The sequence below is a fragment of the Callorhinus ursinus genome, unplaced genomic scaffold, assembly GCF_003265705.2.
Source record: "Callorhinus ursinus isolate GAN/ISIS: 27379988/994484 unplaced genomic scaffold, GSC_fseal_2.0 scaffold33, whole genome shotgun sequence".
In the NCBI taxonomy this organism is placed as follows: Eukaryota; Metazoa; Chordata; class Mammalia; order Carnivora; family Otariidae; genus Callorhinus; species Callorhinus ursinus.
The window spans coordinates 8,313,431-8,326,419 of NW_027397095.1; the positions used below are offsets into that span (position 1 = coordinate 8,313,431).

At 38.6% G+C, this 12,989-nt stretch overlaps 1 pseudogene; it reads left to right on the top strand.

The window, feature by feature from the left end:
* Positions 1-3,262: 3,262 nt before the first annotated feature.
* LOC112809401 (metallothionein-1 pseudogene) lies at positions 3,263-3,447 on the top strand (annotated as a pseudogene).
* The last annotated feature ends 9,542 nt before the right edge of the window (positions 3,448-12,989 follow it).

Below are 12,989 nucleotides of genomic sequence, written 5' to 3' on the forward strand. Positions count from 1 at the left end.
GTCTTATCACTGTTGTTCTAAATTCTTCTTCAGATAGATTGCTTTTATTTGTTTTGAGCAAATTCTTGGCTATGATTTCTTCTTGATCTTTCTTTTGGGGGGAATTCCTCTGTGTTGTCATTTTGTCTAGGTTTTTGTCTTTTGTGTATTATGAAAGCTTGCTATGTTTACTGCTCCTGAGAGTAATACTATATTAAGAAGGGATAGTACACTGTCCAGGGTTTGGCACTTCAGGAAGTGTTTCTGGTATATGCTGTGTACACTCCACTGTTGTATTTTGGCTGCTCTTTCCCAAAAATCAGTCCTCTGCAGAGTTCCTCCTTGCTTGCAGTGGGGAGTGTTTGGACTTTTAACTAGGTGTGGTTTAATTTGTTTGTCAAGATAAGCCTGATTAAAAAAAAAAAGCCTATACAAGAAAAGAGGAAAGGAAAAGGAACAAAAAGGCAAACAGAAAAACATAAAACTATAAGCATGATTCCAAAGAAAAAGAAAAAAAGGAAAAAAGAAAAAAAGTGCCTAATCCAGAAAATGAAAAATGAAACAAATAAACCAACTAATGCACAAAAAGCTATAAACCTGATTCTAAAGAAAAAAGAAAAAAAATAGCAGTGAAATGAAATAAAGTAAATGAAATAAAATTAAATAAATAAAATTAAAAAAATGAAAGCTGGGTCCTATTTCCATCAGAACTGAAGCTCCCACTTTGGAACACTCTATGATCAGTAGACTTGGTGCATGCAGGATGCCTGTGCTCATCTTCTGGAGGAGAGGCCTGCTGCACTGGCTGGGCTCACAGTCAGATCAGCCCTGGAAAGATATCCTTGCTGGGTGTAGGGAGCAGGGTTTGGTATAAGTGGCTCCAGCCTCCACTGGAGATGCTGTGTTTCTCTCTGAAGTTCAAGTGTGCTGGTGGGCAGGGGTGGGGATTGTTGAAGATGACATCACACCACCCTCTCATCCCTGGTGAAGGGAACTCACGACTGCTGCTGTTCAGAAGGCCTTCACAGAAAAGTGAACAATCTTCTCTCCTATGTCCCAAGCTTTCATCAATTCCCTGCCCTCAACCTGTTTGTGCCTGGACAGTCTGCCCACCTGGAGCCATGGTTATTCTGTGCTTTATTTTTGGCTGAGGGCTGGGATTCAAAACTCCAAATCTTAAAGGACCTGGCAAGGTGTGGACCCACTCCCCTCCCTTGGAAGAGATCCTTGCAGCACTATGCCTGGCACCATTCTGTCCCAGAAAAGCAGTCACCTGCCTGTGCATGTGCCGAGTCTATGGTGAAGCACAGAGAAAAGCTGCAACCAGGTTATCTGCCTTCTGTGCTCACTTCTGTCTCCTGCTGCTGAACAGCCACTCAGTAGCATCCAGTGGGCCTTTTATCCTTGGAGAAACAGCATACTTTCTTCCAAATATGCTCCAGTTCTCTCCCAGTGTGACTCAGGGAATCCCCACACCACAGTGTCTTATGGGAACCCTACACACTACTTCTCTCCCACTCTTTCCTTGACTTCTCTCCTTGAAAAGGGCTCCCTCCCCTCTGTGGCACCACAGCTTTTCTTTCCCCCAATTCTGGTCTCTGAACCTTGCATCTGTCACACTCTCTCCCTCCAATTGTGCAGATTGTTTTCTTAATCCTCAGATTGATTTCCTAGTTATTCAAAATGATTTGATGTTGATCTAGTTGTGTTCGAGGGACAAGGCAAGCCCAGAGTCCCCCTACTACTCCACCACCTTAACTCCTTCCCCCTAAAATGGCACATTTTATAAGCAACCTAAATTTATATTAAAGCAAGAACTTATTGTTAGGGTTTTATTGTTACTATCTTTTACTTATTGATTTCTAATTTATTGAGATGTGGTCAGAGAATGTCATCTGTATATGTGGATTTTTGAAATTTATTGAAAATTACATTTCATGAATGTTATATATGCACTTGAAATAATGTGTGCTTTTTTGGATGGGATATTTAAGTGCTTATTAGATTAAGCAGATTGTTTATTCATTGTATTTTGAATAATCTATTTTTACTGATATTTCACTGTTTTCTTAATCTATCTTTTCTTATCAAGGCTATACTTACATTCATGTGTTTTTAAGCCAATTTCTTCTTAAAGAGACAAAGTACTTTACTTCAGAACACTCTAAAATAGTGGTTCTCAAATGTTAGTATATACCAGTATCACCTGGATCTCTTGGTAAATCACAGATCCCTTATCCCAGAGTTTCTGATTCAGTAGTTCTGTGGTGAGGCCTAGGAATTTGCATTTCTAACAAATTCCTAGGTAATGCTGTTGCTGCTGGTCTGGAACCATTTTTTGAGAACCACTGCCTTAAACTGTTTTTTTTTACCCTGGCTGTTTATTATAATCAACTGGGGGATCTAAAGAAGAAAAATAGCAGTGTTATGATCTCAGTTAAATTTAAGTACCTCCCCAAAGAGCTTATTTCCAAATCATTCACATTGGGGATTAGGTCTTCAAATATGAATTTTGGGGGATGGGGGATCATTCCAGTCCACAACAGTACCTATAACTATATTATTGCAAAAATGTAATGTTGCATGCATAAAAAGTTTGCATTCTAAAAAACAGAATAAAAATAGAACAAATGGCCATTTTGACATATTTAATAGCATCTGATATAATTAAGTTAATCTTCAGATCCAGACTTAACTTTTAAAATAAAATTTATATTACAAAACCAAAATCAGTTTAAAATAACAAGCATATAACACAGTGAAATGTAAGCATTTGTTTTGTTTAAAATTACATTGTGTTGCTTTACACATTTGTGAATGAGTATTTGGGAAGTCAAAATACAAGTGTAGACAAAATTAATAAATCAAAAATCTTTGTTGTCAGATTATATAATTTAGTTTTTGTTCAGCATTTGATTTGCTATTAATTTCAAGGATATTGAGTGTACTGAAGAAATGAGTGGTAAAGGTTAATCTTCTAAAATAATATCAATTATAAGCATATAGGGAGACTGAACTCCACATATTTATACATACACCTGAAGAGACAGAAATGTTGAATTTGTAGATACTGTTAAATTCTGTCCTAATAAAATATAAATAATAAGTTGTAGTCATTAAGGAGGTGATATATTTCAATATCGCTAGAAATCTTAGAAATTTCATGTATAGATTGACAACACGCAAAAAGACCAATCAAAATAATTAGAGACCACACCTCCAGACCTCAGCTGTGTATCTCTGTGCTGCTTGCTTTGGACCTCCGTCCTTGACTCAACTAGAAATGGACCCCAACTGCTCCTGCTCCACAGGTGGCTCCTGCACGTGTGCCGGCTCCTGCAAATGCAAGGAGTGCAAATGCACCTCCTGCAAGAAGAGCTGCTGCTCCTGCTGTCCCGCGGGCTTGCCAAGTGTGCCCAGGGCTGCATCTGCAAAGGCGCATGGGACAAGTGCAGTTGATGTGCCTGATGTGGGGGAGCCTGTGCCCGATGTAAATACAGCCATGTGTACATGCGTGCAGTTTTAAAACAATTTTCATAGTACCCTGACTGTTTGCTACATTCCTGTTTCTATGAAGCACATGAGGTATAGTAAAAATTGTTGGGTTTGGCGGAGCAAGATGGCAGAGGAGTAGGAGACCTGGATTTCGTCTGGTCTCAGGAATTCAGCTGGATAGGGATCAAACCATTCTGAACACCTAGGAACTCAACAGGAGATCAAAGAAAAGAATAGCAACAACTCTCTGAACAGAAAAGTGACCACCTTCTGGAAGGTAGGACATGCGGAGAAGTGAATCCGAGGCGATGTTTGGGAGTATAGATAGCGGGGGAGGGGGCTGCCATCGGCTTGCTTCTGGCAAGTGATAGAGCACTTTTAGAAGTGCTCCTTAATGACTACAAATTATTATTTATATTTTATTAGAAGTATCCAAAAAATTGGAACTTTTAGAAGTCGGCTCTGCTGAGGGACGTCGCTCCAGTGGCTAAGCAGGGGTTGGAACCCTCACGGGACACTGTGGTCTCAGGACCCTCGGGGTCAGAGGAAGACCGGGGGTGCCTGAGTGCTGCAGAGCTCCCAGGTATGGGGGGGGGAAGCCGGCTGCAGAGCCAGAGCCGACGCGCGGGCTCTCAGCTTGGGGTTGCAATAAACTGTGATCGGTGAGGCAGTCGGGCCACTGATCCTCCAGCAGGGACCCAACAAGCGGCAGATCTGGGGAGACTCCCCTTCCTCCCCTGGGAGGAGCAGCACAGGAGCACACTGCAGGGATTTGCTGGGTTTGGAGACTGCACACCGAGTCAGGTGCCAGAGATAGAAATGCTCGGTCACAGGCCGGGTGAACACAGAGTGTGGCCAGAGACCGGGGAGACGGGAGTGACTGCTTTTCTCTGGGGGCGCACTAAGGAGTGGGGCCCCAAGCTCTCGGCTCCTCCAGGGCAGATACTGGGAGGCTGCCATTTTCACTCTCCTCCTCCAAATCTGTACGGAAATCTTGCAGGGAAAAAAAGCTCCCGAGAGCAAACCCAAACAGATTACTTAGTCCGAACCGAAAGGGGCGGGGCAATTCTGCCTCCTGCAAAGACATTTGGGAACCACGGCAACAGGCCCCTCCCCAGAAGATCAGCAAGAACAGCCAGCCGAGACCAAGTTTACCGATCAATGAAAACAGCAGAACTCCAGCGCTAGGGGAATACTACACATAGAATTCATGGCTTTTATACCATGATTCTTTAGTCTTTCAAAGTTAATTTTTTTAACTGTCTTTTTTTTTTAATTTTTCTTTTTCCCTTTTCCAACCAACATCTTATCAATCCCTTTTTTAAAAAACATTTTTATTTTTCATTTTTAAAATCATATTCTATCCCTTCATAGTAGTTACCCTTATTTTTGGCATATATATGTAAGTTGTTCACTCTTTAAAATTTTGAGATACAGTTTCTTCTAAGAGATCAAAATATACCCTAAATCTCTAGTGTATGGCTTTGTTCTAGTCTCCTGCCTGATCACATTCTCTACCCCTTTTTTTCTTTTCTTTTCTTTCATTTTTTAAAATCTTCTTCTTTCTTTTTTCAAACAATTTCTTATCAATTCCTTTTATAAATTTCTTTATACTTTTCATCTTAACAGTCATATTCCATCCCTTCATCATATCAACCCTTATTTTGTACATATATCAGTCTTTCTTTCTTTAAAATTTTGGGAAGCACTTTCTTCTAACAGACTAAAATACACCCAAAATCTAGTGTGTGGCACTGCTCTATGCACCAGCCTGATCATATTTGATCATATTCTTTTTTTTTGTTTTGTTCTGTTTTTGTTTGTTTTTATCTTTATCTTTTTCTTTTTTTCCTCTTTTTTTTCTTTCTTTCCCTTTCTTTTCTCCTGGTTTCAGGTCTTTTCTGATTTGTTTAGAGTATATTTTCTGGGGACGTTGTTACCCTGTTAGCATTTTGTTCTCTCATTCATCTATTCTCCTCTGGACAAAATGAAAAGACAGAAAAAAATCACCTCAACCAAAAGAACAAGAGGTAGTACCGTCTGCCAGGGACCTACTCAATACGGACATTAGTACGATGTTGGACCTAGAGTTCAGAATCATGATTTTAAAGATACTAGCTGGGCTACAAAAAAGCATGGAAGTTATTAGAAAAACGCTTTCTGGAGAAATAAAAGAACTAAAATCTAACCAAGTCGAAATCAAAAAGGCTATTAGTGAGGTGCAATCAAAAATGGGGGCACTAACTGCTAGGATAAATGAGGCAGAAGAAAGAATCAGCGATATAGAAGACCAAATGATGGAAAATAAAGAAGCTGAGAAAAAGAGAGATAAACAACTACTGGATCATGAGGGCAGAATTCGAGAGATAAGCAATACCATAAGACAAAACAATATTAGAATAATTGGGATCCCAGAAGAAGAAAGACAAAGAGGGGAGAAAGTATATTGTAGCAAATTATAACAGAGAACTTCCCTAATGTGGGGAAGGAAACAGGCATCAAAATCCAGGAGGCACAGAGAACCCCTCTAAAAATCAATAAAAATAGGTCAACACCCTGACATCTAATAGTAAAACTTACGAGTCTCAAAGACAGAAAATCTTGAAAGCAGCTTGGGAGAAGAGATATGTAACCTACAATGGTAGAAACATTAGATTGGCAACAGACCTATCCACAGAGACCTGGCAGGCCAGGAAGGACTGTCATGATATCTTCAGAGCACTAAACGAGAAAAATATGTAGCCAAGAATACTATATCCAACTAGGCTGTCATTGAAAATAGAAGGAGAGATAAAATAGAAGGAGGACAAACAAAAACTAAAGGAATTTGCAAACACGAAACCAGCCCTACAAGAAATATTGAAAGGGGTCCTCTAAGCAAAGAGAGAGCCTAAAAGCAGCATAGACCAGAAAGGAACACAGACAATATACAGTAACAGTCACCTTACAGGCAATACAATGGCACTAAATTCATATCTTTCAATAGTTACCCTGAATATAAATGGGCTAAATGCCCCAATCAAAAGACACAGGCTATCAGAATGGATGAAAAAACAAGACCCACCAATATACTGTCTACAAGAGACTCATTTTAGACCCAAAGACACCCCCAGATTGAAAGTGAGGGGGTGGAAAAACATTTACCATGCTAACGGACACCAAAGGAAAGCTGGGGTGGCAATCCTTATATCAGACAAATTAGATTTTAAACCAAAGACTGTAATAAGAGATGAGGAAGGACGCTATATCCTACTTAAAAGGTCTATCCAACAGGAAGATCTAACAATTGTAAATACCTATGCCCCTAACAAGGGAGTCGCCAATTATATAAGGCAATTAATAACAAAAGCAAAGACACATTGACAACAATACAATAATAGTGGGGGACTTTAACACCCCCCTGACTGAAATGGACAGATCATCTAAGCAAAAGATCAACAAGGAAATAAAGGCTTTAAATGACACACTGGACCAAATGGACTTCACAGACATATGCAGAACATTCCATCCCAGAGCAATGGAATACACATTCTTCTCTAGTGCCCATGGAACATTCTCCAGAATAGATCACCTCGTAGATCACAAATCAGGTCTCAACCAGTACCAAAAGACTGACATTTCCCCTGCATATTTTCAGGCTACAATGCTTTGAAACTAGAACTCAATCACAAGAGGAAGGTCGGAAAGAACTCAAATACATGGAAGCTAAAGAACATCCTACTAAAGAATGAATGGGTCAACCAAGAAATTAAAGAAGAATTTTAAAAAATTCATGGAAACCAATGAAAATGAACACACAACTGTCCAAAATCTTTGGGATGCAGCAAAGGCAGTCCTGAGAGGAAAGTATATAGCAATACAAGCCTTTTTCAAGAAACAAGAAAGGTCTCAAATACACAACCTAATCCTACACCTAAAGGAGCTAGAGAAAAAAACAGTAAATAAAGCGGAAACCCAGTAGGAGAAGATAAATAATAAAGATCAGAGCAGAAATCAATAAAATAGAAACCAAAAGAACAGTAGAACAGATCAACGAAACTAGGAACTGGTTCTTTGAAAGAATGAACAAGATTGATAAACCCCTGGCTAGACTTATCAAAAAGAAAAGAGAAAGGACCCAAATCAACAAAATCATGAATGAAAGAGGAGAGATCACAATCAACACCAAGGAAATACAAAGAATTATAAGAACATATTATGAGCAACTATATGCCAGCAAATTAGATAACCTGGAAGAAATGGGTGCATTCCTAGAGATGTATCAACTACCAAAACTGAACCAGGAAGAAACAGAAAACCAGAACGGACCTATAACCACTAAGGAAATTGAAGCAGTAATCCAAAACCTTCCAACAAACAAAAGCCCAGGGCCAGATGACTTCCCAGGGGAATTCTACCAAACATTTAAAGAAGAATTAATACCTATTCTCCTGAAAATGTTCCAAAAAGTAGAAATGGAAGGAAAACTTCCAAACTCACTTTATGAGGCCACCATTACCTTGATCCCCAAACCAGACAAGACCCCATCAAAAATGAGAATTACAGACCAATATCCTTAATGAACATGGATGCAAAAATTCTCACCAAAATACTAGCCAATAGGATCCAACAGTATATTAAAAGGATTATTCACCACGACCAAGTGGGATTATCCCTGGACTGCAATGTTGGTTCAACATCTGTAAATCAATCAATGAGATACAATACATTAACAAAAGAAAGAACAAGAATCATATGATCCTCTCAATAGATGCAGAAAAAGCATTTGACAAAGTACAGCATCCTTTCTTGATCAAAACTCTTCAGAGTATAGGGATAGAGGGTACATACCTCAATATCAAAAAAGCCATCTATGTAAAACCTACAGCGATTATCATTCTCAATGGGGAAAAACTGAGAGCTTTCCCCCTAAGGTCAGGAACGTGGTAGGGATGTCCACTATCACCACTGCTATTCAACATAGTATTAGAAGTCCTAGCCACAGCAATCAGACAACAAAAAAAAGTCAAAGTCATCCAAATCGGCAAGAAGAAGTCAAACTCTCACTGTTTGCAGATGATATGATACTGTATGTGGAAAACCCAAAAGACTCCACCCCAAAACTGCTAGAACTCATACAGGAATTCAGTCAAGTGGCACGATATAAAATCAATGCACAGAAATCAGTGGCATTCCTATACACCAACAACAAGACAGAAGAGAGAGAAATTAAGGAGTCAATCCCATTTACAATTGCACCCAAAACCATAAGATACCTAGGAATAAATCTAACCAAAGAGGCAAAGGATCTGTACTCAGAAAACTATAAAATACTCATGAAAGAAATTGAGGAAGACACAAAAATGGAAAAGGTTCCATGCTCATGGATTGGAAGAACAAATATTGTTAAGATGTCAATGCTACCTAGAGCAATCTACACATTCAATGCAATCCCCATCAAAATACCATCCACTTTTTTCAAAGAAATTGAGCAAATAATCGTAAAATTTGTATGGAACCAGAAAAGACCCCAAATAGCCAGAGGAATGTTGAAAAAGAAAAGCAAAGCTGGCGGCATCACAATTCCGTACTTCCAGCTCTATTACAAAGCTGTCATCATCAAGACAGTCTGGTACTGGCACAAAAACAGACACATAAATCAATGAAACAGAATAGAGAGCCCAGAAATGGACCCTCAACTCTATGGTCAACCTATCTTTGACAAAGCAGGAAAGAATGTCCAATGGAAAAAAGTCTCTTCAACAAATGGTGTCGGGAAAATTGGACAGCCACATGCAGAAGAATGAAACTGGACCATTTCCTTACATCACACACAAAAATAGACTCAAAATGGTTGAAAGACCTAAATGTGAGACACGAGTCCATCAACATTCTAAAGGAGAACACAGGCAGCAACCTCTTCGACCTAAGTGCAGCAACTTCTTCCTAGAAACATCACCAAAGGCACGGGAAGCCAGGGCAAAAATGAACTATTGGGAGTTCATCAAGATAAAAAGCTTTTGCACAGCAAAAGAAACAGTCAACAAAACCAAAAGACAACCGACAGAATGGGAGAAGGTATTTGCAAATGACATATCAGATAAAGGGCTAGTAGCCAAAATCTATAAAGAATGTATCAAAGTCAACACCCAAAGAAGAAATAATCCAATCAAGAAATGGGCAGAACACATGAACAGTAGTTTTTCCGAAGAAGGCATCCAAATGACCAACAGACACATGAAAAAGTGCTCAACATTGCTCGGCATCAGGGAAATCCAAATCAAAATGTCAATGAGATACCACCTCACACCAGTCAAAATGGCTAAAGTTAATATGTCAGGAAACGATAGATGTTGGCGGGGATGTGGAGAAAGGGGAACCCTCTTACAGTGTTGGTGGGAATGCAAGCTGGTGCAACCACTCTGGAAAACAGTATGGAGGTTCCTCAAAAAGTTGAAAATAGAGCTACCATATGATCCAGTAATTGCACTATTGGGTATTTGCCCCAAAGATACAAATGTAGGGATCCGAAGGGGTATGTGCACCTCGAATTTTATAGCAGCAATGTCCACAATAGCCAAACTGTGGAAAAAGCCAAGATGTCCATCGACAGATGAATGGATAAAGAAGAGGTGGTATATATATACAATGGGATATTATGCAGCCATCAAGAGGAATGAGATCTTGCCATTTGCAATGACATGGATGTAACTGGAGGGTTTTTTGCTGAGTGAAATAAGTCAATCAGAGAAAGACATGTATCATATGAGCTCATTGAAATGAGGAATTCTTAATCTCAGGAAACAAACTGAGGGTTACTGGAGTGTGGGTGGTGTGGGAAGGATGGGGTGCCTGGGTGATAGACATTGGGGAGGGTATGTGCTATGGTGAGCGCTGTGAATTGTGCAAGACTGTTGAATCACAGATCTGTACCTCTGAAACAAATAATGCAATATATTTTAAGAAAAAAAAAGAGGAAGGTAGCAGGAGGGTAAGAATGAAGGGGGGAAAATCGGAGGGAGAGACGAACCATGAGAGACAATGGACTCTGAAAAACAAACTGAGGGTTCTAGAGGGGAGGGGGTGGGGGATGTGTTAGCCTGATGATAGGTATTAAAGAGGGCAGGTTCTGCGTGGAGCATTGGGTGTTATACACAAACAATGAATCATGGAACACTACATCAAAACAAATGATGTAATATATGGTGATTAACATAACAATAAAAAATTTAAAAAAAAATTTAAAGAAGAAAAAAATTGTTGAATTTAGAAAACTAAATTAGAAAGCAAGCAATGTATTCATTGAATGAATCTAGAGAGAAGTGATATACTAGTCATGATAAGTTTGCATTCTAAAATTCAAATGAAAACCTGGCATTCAGCTTGGAAATTTAGGCAGAAACATTTTAATTCCCCCAATCCCAGTTTCAAAATTCCCATTCAAATTACCAAAAGATTATATAATATATAAAAATAGTGTCTGCACCCTATCTGCAACCTATGACATTTACATGCCAGAAATGTTTGAGTCAGGAGAGGCTGGACTGAGAAAAAGGGCCACCAAAATGTGATTCACTCAATGTAAACGGCAAGAGTTCATTCTTTGCCCCCACATCTGTATCTTTAGAAAGTAATTGGAAGAGGCCTCTTTGCTCAGAGTGACTGGATATGGAAGCATTTATGGGATAGCAGGCCAATCTTGATCATAGCAGCATTTCTGGGAAACAGGCCAGGTATGCAGATAATACAGAGAAAGGATCCTGCTTTATACACATGGTGTCAAACCTGTGCTATGTCAAAGCAGGGGCAGTGCAAGCTAGTAAGATGCCCCTAGTCTGGCTGACTTCTGTTGTCCTAAGATACACAGATAGCTATAAAAACTGTAAGTTTATTTTATTTCTGAGTGAGTTTTTTACCTAATCCCCATGGATTTCTACCTTTTAATCTAATAAAAACAAAAGATGAATCCCATACTATAAAAGTTCATTTTTAGATATTGGGGAATAAAGGACACAGGGATTAACGTGATATTAACTTTTTCTATTTCCTTTATCTGTTTCTATATTATGCCATTTTAAAAATTGTCTCTTAAAAAAAGGAAAATAAAAAGGAAAAAATATAGATGAAGTTTATATAAATTTGGAGTAGGGAAAACCTTTTTAAGCATAACATCAAGGGTAAGGATGGCATTGATATTTAAAATTTGTATACCCCAGGGGGCGCCTGGGTGGCTCAGATGGTTAAGCGTCTGCCTTTGGCTCAGGTCATGATCTCAGAGTCCTGGGATCCAGCCCCACATCAGGCTCCTGGCTCGGCGGGGAACCTGCTTCTCCCTCTCCCTCTGCCTCTCTCCCTGCTCATGCGCGTGTGCTCTCGCTCTATCTCTATCTCTGTGCCTCAAATGAATAAATAAAATCTTAAAAAAATAAATAAAATAAAATTTGTATACCCCAACATCAAAAGATAAAATAATATAAAAGGAGCCAAAAGAAAAATAATTTTAAAAGTTAAAAGGCCAATATAGAATTGGGAAAAATTTTCCCATTACATGACAAAGGGATATTTTCCTTAATACATACAAGGTTCTTACAAACCAATGAAACAACAAATATCTCAAACTAGACTCTAATCTTTGAGGTATAAGGCTTTGTCTTAGTTATTGCTTTATCTCTAGCTTCTAGCAAATAGTACATACTTAAAAAAGTATTTTCTATAAATGAATTTTTCAAACAAGTAAAAAAAGAACTTATAAACATATAGAAATGTTCAAGCTTAATAAAAGTTAATTAAATAAAAATTCAAAATTTGATCCTTCTGCCTAGATTATCTTCTTGTATACTTAGAAAATTCCTCAAGCTTCAAGATATAGACCAAATATCATGTAATCTCTGAAGTATTTCCTATTTCCCTCTCTCCAACATTTTCAGTGCTATCAGGTCACCTTATATATTATCCTGTTATTGAGTTTGTTTTGTTGTATTATATTGAGGACATGTTTGTCTTCCCAAGTGGATTTAAGTCTCAAGGACAAAGAAAATTCTTTGTTTCCCTTGTTTTAAAATTGAGGTGTAATTGACATATAACATTATATGAGTTTCAGTTGTACAATATAATGATTTGATATATGTATATATTGCAAAATGATAAGAAATTTCTTATTCACAGATGTACTTTTAAACCTAACAGCTTCTAGATTATGGTAGTTACTCAATATTCAGCATATTGAATGAAACTGTTGTAGAAAAATGAAATGGAAGGGCACCTGGGTAGCTCAGTTGGTTAAGCATCTGCTTTTGGCTTAGGTCATGATCCCAGGATCCTGGGATCTAACCCCACTTTGGGATCTTTGCTCAGCGGGGAGCCTGCTTCTCCCTCCCGCTCTGCCTGCTGCTCCCCCTGCTTGTGTTCTCTCACTCTCTGTCAAATAAATAAATAAAATATTTTTTAAAAATGAATTGGAAAATTGAATATTCATTTATAAAGAAAAATAGAAAAAGAATTATTTTTTCTCTGATTATCATAGCATGCTAGTTTAC